The sequence below is a fragment of the Ursus arctos genome, unplaced genomic scaffold (assembly GCF_023065955.2).
Source record: "Ursus arctos isolate Adak ecotype North America unplaced genomic scaffold, UrsArc2.0 scaffold_11, whole genome shotgun sequence".
Taxonomy (NCBI): Eukaryota; Metazoa; Chordata; class Mammalia; order Carnivora; family Ursidae; genus Ursus; species Ursus arctos.
Genome location: NW_026622775.1, coordinates 11,475,554 through 11,484,983, shown reverse-complemented (window position 1 = coordinate 11,484,983; position 9,430 = coordinate 11,475,554). Strand labels below are relative to the sequence as shown.

Below are 9,430 nucleotides of genomic sequence, written 5' to 3'. Positions count from 1 at the left end.
TTAGGTTGTTTGAAATTTTTCTTGCTCCTTGAGATAGGCCTATTTTGCTATAAACTTTTGTCTTAGAACTGCTTTTGCTGCGTCCCAAAGGTTTTGGACTGTTTACATTGTTTCCATGTACTTTTAAATGTCTTTATCTGGTGGCATGTTATTTAACTTCCATGTATTTGTGCTCTTTCCAGATTTTTCCTTGTGGCTGACTTCTAGTTTAATAGTGTTGTGGTCAGAAGAGATTCATGCTATGTTTTGATATTCTTGAATTCATTGAATTCATTGAGGTTTATTTTGTGGCTAATTAGTAAGTGATCTATTCTGGAGAGTGTCCCATGTGCACTTGAAAAGGATATGTATTCCAATGTTTTAGGACGGACTTTTCCGAATGTATCTGTTCTAGTATGTCATTCAAAGCCATGGTTTCTTTGTTGGTTTTCCACTTAGATGATCTGTCCATTGATGTAAGTGAGCTGTTAAAGTCCCTTACTATTATTGTACTACTATTGATTACTTATTTTATGTTTGTTACTGTTTTTATGTATTTGAGTGCTCCTATGATGGACACATAAATATTCACAATTATTAAAGCTGCTTGTTGGATTATCCCCTTTATTATTATATAGCGTCTTTCTTTGTCTCGTTACAGTCTTTGGTTTAAAGTCTACTTTGTCTGATATAAGTATTGCTACTCTGGCTTTCTTTTGACATCCAGCTGTATGATAAATGTTTCCCCATCCCCTCACTTTCCATCTGCAGGTGTCTTTAGGTTTGCAATATGTGTCTTGTAAGCAGCACATAGATGGGTCTTGCTTTTTACCCATTCTGTCACCATATGTCTTTTGATTGGAGCATTTAGTTCCTTTACATTCAAAGTAGTTATTAATAGATTGTATTTACTGTCATTTGTTTGTGGTTGTTTCTGAAGATTTTCTCTGACCCGTTGTCTTTCTCTCATGTTCTGATTTTAAGTGATTTATTTGAATTTTTCTTTTTTTTCTTTGCATGTGTATTAGTTTTGATATGATTACCAGTCGGTTTGTATAAAACCTCTTCTGCACATAGCAGTCTACATTAAGTTTGAACCCATTCTTATTCCTCTACTCTCCATGTTTTAGGTGAATGTTTTATATCTTTTTATTTTGTGCATTTATAGGCTCATTTTTATAGAAATATTTTTATGGCTTTTGTGTTTCCTACATTTATACTGTGACTTTGTGTCTCTGCTTCCCACTCTAAGAGTCCCCTTTAATATTTCATACAGGGCTGGTTTACTGATCATGAACTCCTTTAGTTTTTTGGGAAGCTCTTTATATCTCCTTCTATTCAGACTGATAGCTTTGCTAGATAGACTATTCTTGACTGCATTTTTTTCCCCTTTCAGATCACTGAATATATCATGCCACTGCATCCTGGCTTATAAAGTTGCTATTGAAGAAGCTGTTGCCAGCCTTCTAGATTTTCCCTTGTAAGTTACTGTCTTTTGTCTTTCTGCTTTAAAAAATTTCTCTTTATATTTTGCCTATTTAAATACAATGTGTCTTAGTGTGGGTCTACTTTTGTTGATTTTGATGGGATTTTTTTTTTTTTTTTTTAAATGTGGTTATCTGTTCCTTCCCCAGGTCAGGGAAGTTTTCAGCTATTATTTCTTCCAATAAATTCTCTGCCCCCTTTTCTCTCCTTTCTTCTTCTGGGACTCCTATAAATACAAATATTACTACTATGTTTGATGGAATCACTGAGTTCCCTACCTAATCTTATTTTATGTAATTCTTTTTTTTTAATTCAGTTTGATTACTTTATCTTCTAGCTCATTAATTCATTCCTCTGCTTATATCTGTTGCGCTTGCATAAAATGAGGAAACTGAGGAATTTATCCCAAATGAAAGACGGGACAAGGCCATAGCCAGAGAGGTAAGACTCTGTGCCTATTTCTATATGTTAGGAAGAAGAGGTCCTGTAGTGCCCCACAGTATAGTATTCCCTGTTCCCCAGGAACTGGCACTTGCAGGAGTGTCTCCAGGGTGTGCTGTTTATGGTCTGCTGTTTTGTCTTGGCCACTTTATCCTTCAGACCAGTTATCTGCAGAGCCTCTCTCTGCCTGTTAGCCCAGGAACCAAACACTACCCACACGTGTGGCATGTTTTAACCAGGTGTCCTCTTGTCTATTTGTGAAATGAGACCTATTGCCACTCTCACTGGAACCGAGGCTCCAGAAAACTCCCATGTTGGAAGACATGGTATGAGCAGGGATTTGGGCCATTCTTCTGGGGGTAGGGCCCACCAAGCTGGGACTGAAGCAAGTGTGACTGGAAAGGGAGGTTCTTCTTCAGGGAGGGCTTAGAGTTGCAAGTATGGCCACTGTACGTGTTCCTGCAGGTGGCCCTGTGCTTAGGCTGAGGGGTGGGAGGGGAAAATGGGACCAGCAAGTTCCTTTATTCACAGAGGGTTCTCTCCATGAACACTGTCTCTCTGGTGTGCTCTGAGATGACTGAAGTGTGTACCCCAGGAGCTCTTCAGGTCATTGTTTCAATGCTATATGTTCCCAGGCTATGGCCCTGCTTTTTCTCCAACAGCAGCCTCAATACCCTCTGAGCTCTCCCTGAGCCAAGCACACTGACTTTTAAAATTTCAGATCTTAAGCCCCATTGGTTACAAGAACTCACAAAATTCAGCTCCTCTCACTTTCCAAGCCAATTGCTACAGGAATTTGTTTTTCCTGTGTACTCCTCTGTGTGTTAGTCTTTCACCCTTCTGTGTGACCATGGCTCTCTATCCCCCACAGCAGTGGCCATGATGCATTTCACACTTCCTACCTTCTTCCATATGGCCTCTTCTCTCCCTTTAGTTGTGGAGTTTGTTCTGCCAGTCTTCAGGTCAATTTCTGGGATATATGGGATGATTTGATAGTTATCTAGTTGTATTCATGTAATGAGGTGAGCCTACAGTCCTTCTGCAGCCATCTTCCAGCCTTTCTCTGGAACAAGGAACTTTTGAGAATAAAGGAGATGCTGATTAACTTGATTGTGGTGATGGCTTCCCAGGTACATATGCAGCTTATTCTTTGTTAATTATATCAGTGAAAATACAAAGAAAACTCTAGTTCAAATAGATTCTAAACAAATTCTTAAAATATCAGCATAAATTTTTCTGGATTATGTCAGTAGCCCAGCACTAGGTCACAGTAGTTATCAAAAGAAAAGGGTAAAGAATAGTATTAGAACATAGAAACAAAGGAGAAGAGGGGGTTACAGGACAAATGTTAACAGTATTGGAAAGAAAAGTGCTATTTAAAGTGGGTTTGAAACATTTTTATTAACAAAAAGATGTAAGAATATAGCTTACATTTTTATATGACCTTCAATGTTCTTTGAAAAGCTTACTGAGGAAAATTAAAAAGATGCCTTATAATATAATGACTCTTTCCAAGGAAAATGTGTTTTCCCATGATTAAGATGCCTTTTTCTACTTCATTGATTTTCTCCTTGCTAACTGCTATCAATTCATTTTAGTCTGCAGCTAAAACTTTATCAAATGAAGATGGCACTGCAGTTTCATAAAAAGTGCCAACTAAAAAACAAATCGTAGTTACATTTTTATAAATGTAAAGACTAAAATTATTTTCATTAAATTGTTTTCAGACAGGAAAGATTAGAAAAGAAGTCATTATATATGCCAAATATTTGAATTTATTGCCTGTAAGATACTGTACCATCTTAGATGGGATCCATTAAAAAATATTGTCATTTAATATATACTTTAAAATGTTTTAAACTGTTTACATTTTATTCAAAATAAGATTTTCCAATCATAAAAACTGTCCTTTAAGACTGTTTCAAATTAAGGTAAAACTTTTATAGAGATATTTCATAGAGAAAAGGTTGGAATTTGGGTTCCACCTTTGTGTGTTCAAATATTGTCAATACTGTGTCAATTTTTTTTTAAAGATTTTTTAATTTATTTATTTGACAGACAGCCAGCGAGAGAGGGAACACAAGCAGGGGGAGGGGAGAGGAAGAAGCAGACTCCCAGAGGAGAAGCCTGATGTGGGGCTCGATCCCAGAATGCTGGGATCACGCCCTGAGCCGAAGGCAGACACTTAACAACTGAGCCACCCAGGCGCCCCACTTTTTTTAAAAAGATTTTATTTGTCAGAGCGAGCGAGCACAAGCAGGGGGAGCAGCAGGCAGAGGGAAAAACAGGCTCTCTGCTGAGCAAGGTGCCTGATGTGGGACTTGATCCTAGGACCCTGGGATCATGATCTGAGCCAAAAGCAGATGTTTAACTGAGCCACCCAGGCATCCCAATACTATGACAAATTTGACTTTGGCAATTTACTTAATCCCTCTGCTGACTTTTTTTTTTAAACAGTAACTTGATTGACTTTACTAGTTTTAGGTGATAACTAGGTATAACCATTTTAAAGCACCCTGCAATGTTGTATTCATTTAACACTAACATCTGGTAGGTATTACAGGTCTTCTTACCCTTCATTTACCTACTCATTTCATTAACAAACACTCTAAAGTTCTTATAAAACCAACCCGTTGACAACAGCTCATAGGGCATTATTAGTCTATAAAACCTATATCCTTACATGTCTGCTTTCATTAACTATCAAGTTATATTTCAAACCTGTTCATGTCCATTATACTTATTAAATAAAGTGGTAAAATATGACTGTAAAGAAGAAAAGAGTTTTTGCATTAATGCAAATAGTTTGGAAAAGCCACTAGAAAATACACATTATAGCATTAGGTGTGAATATGACAACTGTAAAAAAGAGCTTTCTGCCAGAGAAAAATCATGAATATTTTCCCATTTACATTCCACTTTTATTAATGAACTGGATGGAAATAAAAAGGCTTGTCTACCACATCAGTGGATGTTTAAGTAAACCTAAAATGTTTAAAGTATATTTGTATCAATTTTTAGAATCTCTTATTTTAAGTGTTGGTAAATCACCCATGTAAATACAGTTGATCACTCCTTGACACTTATTCACCTTGCTTTCTAGATATAGCACTATCTTGTTTATTATTTTACCTCATTTACCCTCCAACTTGGCTTCCACTTGTGGATCCCCCTGGAACACTGCGTTCCAGGGTTCGCACTAACAACCTGTTGCTGGAGACCATCTCCAACTCTGATCCCTGACATGTTATATCTGCTTCTGATCTGACCTCATATAGATAGAGGGGCGCCTGGGTGGCTCAGTTGTTAAGCGTCTGCGGTCAGCTCAAGTCATGATCCCGGGGTCCTCGGATCGAGCCCCTCAACGGGCTCTCTGCTTGGCAGGAAGCCTGCTTCTCCCACTTCCACTCCCCCTGCTTGTGTTCCCTCCCTCGCTGTCTCTCTCTGTCAAATAAATAAAATCTTAGATAAATTTTTGCACATGTTATATCTTCTTGCTTACTATGCTTCAGGAACAATGCTTTTTTTTTGGTATTTCTTTAAATATTGTTTCATTTCATCTTGCAGAATATTTTTGTTCATATCTTCTGAAGGCTCATCTGATGACTGACTTCATTGTACTTTTTCTTTCAACTTCAGTTTTTCATGGACACCTTGTGTAAGTACCCTATTTAAATTACTACTCCCTTGGATAAAACATTCACTATACTCTTACACAGCTGTGTATTTCTATACCACTTTTCACACAGTATGCATTTATTTATGGTTCACACTCTAACCTACTAAAATAAAAAGCTCCCTAAGGACAGAGTCCATTTATTAATGAATTCCTTCAGTTTTTTTTAAATATTGTATTTTTCAAGTTTTGTTTTTTGTTTTTCAAGTAGTTGTTGACTTTTCATCAACTGATATATAGTGAGTAAATTTACTTGTGGTGGGCAAAATATTAGCCTCCTAAAGATGTCCTATCCCCAATCCCAGGAATTTGTGACTGTTTTATCTTACATGACAGATATGTTTTAAGAATAAGGATTTGGGGGGGCACCTGGGTCACACAGTTGTTAAAGGTACAACTCCTGGTTTCAGCTCAGGTCATAATTTCAGGGTCATGGGGCTCCATGCTCAGTGCAGAGTCTGCTTGAATTTCTCTGTCCCTCCTCTCTCTCTCTAAAATAATTAAAAAAAAAAAAGTAAGAATCTGGGGATTATTTGCATTATCCAGTTGGGCCCAATTTAATTATAGATCATTAAAAGGAATGTCCCTGGCTATAATTGAGACATGTGACTATGGCTGAATATTTATAAAGATCTTATATTGCTGGCCTTAAAAATGGAGGAAGGGGCCAGGATTTTAGGAATATGGCCAGCCTCAAAAAGCTGGAAGAGGCAATGAAATGATTCTCCCCAAAAGCCTCCAGATAGGAGGAATGGAGCCAAGCCAGTACTTAGGTTTTAACCCAGGGAAACTCATTTTTTCATGTCTGATCTATAGAACAGTAAAATAATAAATTTGTATTGTTTAAGACACCAAAGTTGTAAAGCAGTTTTTAAAAGTCTCAAAAAATTATATAACAAATCAGTTTTCAAATTTAATCATAATTATATATATATTTTACATCAAAAACTAGGGATGTACTGTATGGTGACTAACATAAAAAATATAAAAAATTTAAAAAAATACTATAAAAATAATTATAATTTTTAACATTATAAATATATATCATAGTGTATATAGATTATTACCTTAGATCTTATTCCTGCAATGAAGTGAAAGGTAATATAATTGATAGCATTTTTTATTAAGAGAGGTAATTTGAGTAGCAGTGGTTAAACAAAAAACTAATTGTGATAAATGAGTGGAAATAAAGTGAAGTGGTGGCTTAGAGGAATGAAATTCTCCATTCTGAAGAGTAATGTAGAGGGCTTCTTAAAGGAGAAAGTTTTGGGGAGAATCATAAGTAATATTTAAAAAGGAAGAAATACATAGTTTGGGCATTACAGAAATGGGAATGAAAGGCACATACAAACATAGATTAAGTTATGATAATTTATACTAAGTTCTATTTAAATTGGAGATGCACTTCAGAAACAAAGAGGTGTACTTGGGCTTCAGTGGCTTATAAGGTGTATTTCTCAGGCAATATCCAATGATTTAATTGACTAGAAGGTGATCCATTCAGATATATTGATAAAACATTTAAAACTGTCAAAAATAACTTAAATTTAAAAGCATGACTGTCATACAATATCAATATATGCATGTATTGAAATCTTAAATCTTTAATGAGACAACCAACAGAATAATCTGATTACCAATAATTTCATTCTTATTTTTGGTCTGCTCAGTGTTCTGAGGTAGTGTTTTGAAGTCTGCATAGTTTTAGAACCTGAAAGAGAAAGAATAGTATCAAGATATTGTTTTCAATAAGAATTATAAATACTATGTAATAATGTTAATGCAGATTAAAAAGATTAACCAAATCCTCTTTTACAAATGCATAATATTTCCTCATCTGTATACATAACTAGAGTTGTTATAAGCCAACCATTTGTTTCTTTGGGGAGCTGTAGAGAAACTAACATCTGACCTATAAATAGAAGTTTGGAATACAACCATTTGTCAGTTAGCCATTTGGTTCTATGAACAAAAGATGCTGCTATCAATCAAGCCTGGTGTCATACAAAGTTTTACAGGTGAAACTATTTAAGTTTCAAGGGCTTTTTTTTTTTTCCTTCCCACATAACCTACTTTAATTTTCAGTATACATATTTATAGTCAAAGGGTTAGGCTCCTCTGTGTTTTCACAGATTTTGTCATATACTTCCAGTATTTCTGCTTCACTAATTTTCTATATATTGCTATAAACATGCAATGTCTACGTATTTGTTTCCATCTTCAAATGTTAAACATTTTCATTATCCTTTTCTGGTATGCAGGTATATAATCTTATCTTGGAAAGTGGTTTTAGAACTAGCACCAACACTTTTATTTGTAAAGGCTAGCTATATGTAAAAGCTAGTAACAATAATCATAATACTTAAGATTATACATAAGGATTGCAAAATGTTTTAATTAAAATCATTAATTTTACATTTCCAATGCTGTTTATTTTGCTTCTCCTTCCAGTTTTGGATACTTACAAATATGAAAGAAACTGATCTAAATATTCATTACTTTTAAAATGAGGAAATGTGCCCTCCAGCAACTCTTAGAGCATTACTCTGTGAATGCAATACAATGTGTTAAGGTCATTGAACACTACATCAAAAACAAATGATGTACTATACAGTGGATAACTGAACATAATAAAAAGAATCATGCATTTCAAAGAGAAATTAGGTCTACATTACTTTTTTTTTTTAATATATGGGACTCCTGACTAAGCACAAGTGAGAAAAAACAAATGAACAGAATAGGAATACATGACTTAGGGTTTTAATGGGAATATATTTTCAGCGTTACATGTAACAATCTGAATTCTACATTTCTGGGTTTTCAATGGTTGTCATTTAACATGATTTATTTCTGAAAAGTGTGAGACTGACACTTTATAATTTAAGGATCTTCTTTTCATAACAGGCACAATTAACCCAGAAGTAGTTACTCTAGCAAATACAAAAAGTGCTGCTTGCAAAGAATAATCATTTCAAATGCCATATATTTTACTGTCAGGAAAACTGTGATCAAAAAGTAAACTTTGTTACTAAAAGCCTCAAATATACTTATTTACAATAATTCTATGGGGAAAATGAAAATGTAACAGTGCTGTCAGCTATTCATGAATATGGTACATCTTGGTATTTTAGCATCAGAAATGAACTGAAATGACTCTGGACTGAAAAAAGGTATGTAGTGGAGAGGTTGTTATTTTTTTTCCTGATATAAATGATTAATGACTGAGGTTGGTCACTATCACCTAAAATAGCCAAAAAAAAAAAAAAAATCCCCAGAAAATGTTTGAATTTCAGGAATAAAGGTAGAAACAGATTCACTTTAAGGAAGGAGGAGCAGTTCAATTATAGCACAGCACAATATGCAGCAAGTATTTTAGAATGAATAGTCTGTATTCACAGGTATTGTAAATTATCAAAATATTTAAAAATGATATATACAAAGGAGTATAGGTATTTCAATAATTTTCAAAAATTTTATCATTACCATGAATTCTATCATTTCAAATTCAAAATTTCCATCCTGAATCCTAAAATTTTAAAATACATTCTCCAATATTCTAATTTTCTCTAAGACATGATTGTGTAAAAGCATCTGGTCTCAATTCTAATGGTAGAAATAATTTTCTTCAATGCCAACATACAAAGGAACAAGTAAAAGTAATTTCACAATTCCTCCAATTTCTTGTACTACTCAGAAAAAATAAAAATAAAAGACTAGCAGTCAGTATGGATCTTTAATCAGTGGGGAAACCATAGCTGCAAAAGGTTTTCTGATATCTTTCTAGAAACCTACTTTGAGTTTCCCAATGAAACACTCTTTCCCTTAGTTTCCTTCCTCATCCCAGAAGTA

At 34.7% G+C, this 9,430-nt stretch overlaps 1 long non-coding RNA gene across 2 annotated transcripts in view; it reads right to left on the bottom strand.

Moving 5' to 3' along the window:
• Positions 1-621: 621 nt before the first annotated feature.
• The window catches only part of LOC130543334 (uncharacterized), a 169,203-nt gene continuing 160,394 nt past the window's right edge, over positions 622-9,430 (bottom strand). Inside the window, exons 8-9 of one of the 2 annotated variants that reach the window (XR_008958605.1) lie at positions 7,219-7,292; positions 622-2,981 (exon numbers count right to left, since the gene is read on the bottom strand). This is a non-coding gene — a long non-coding RNA (uncharacterized LOC130543334). The remainder of the gene's footprint in view (positions 2,982-7,218; positions 7,293-9,430) is intronic. The other variant, XR_008958604.1, reaches the window with a different exon arrangement.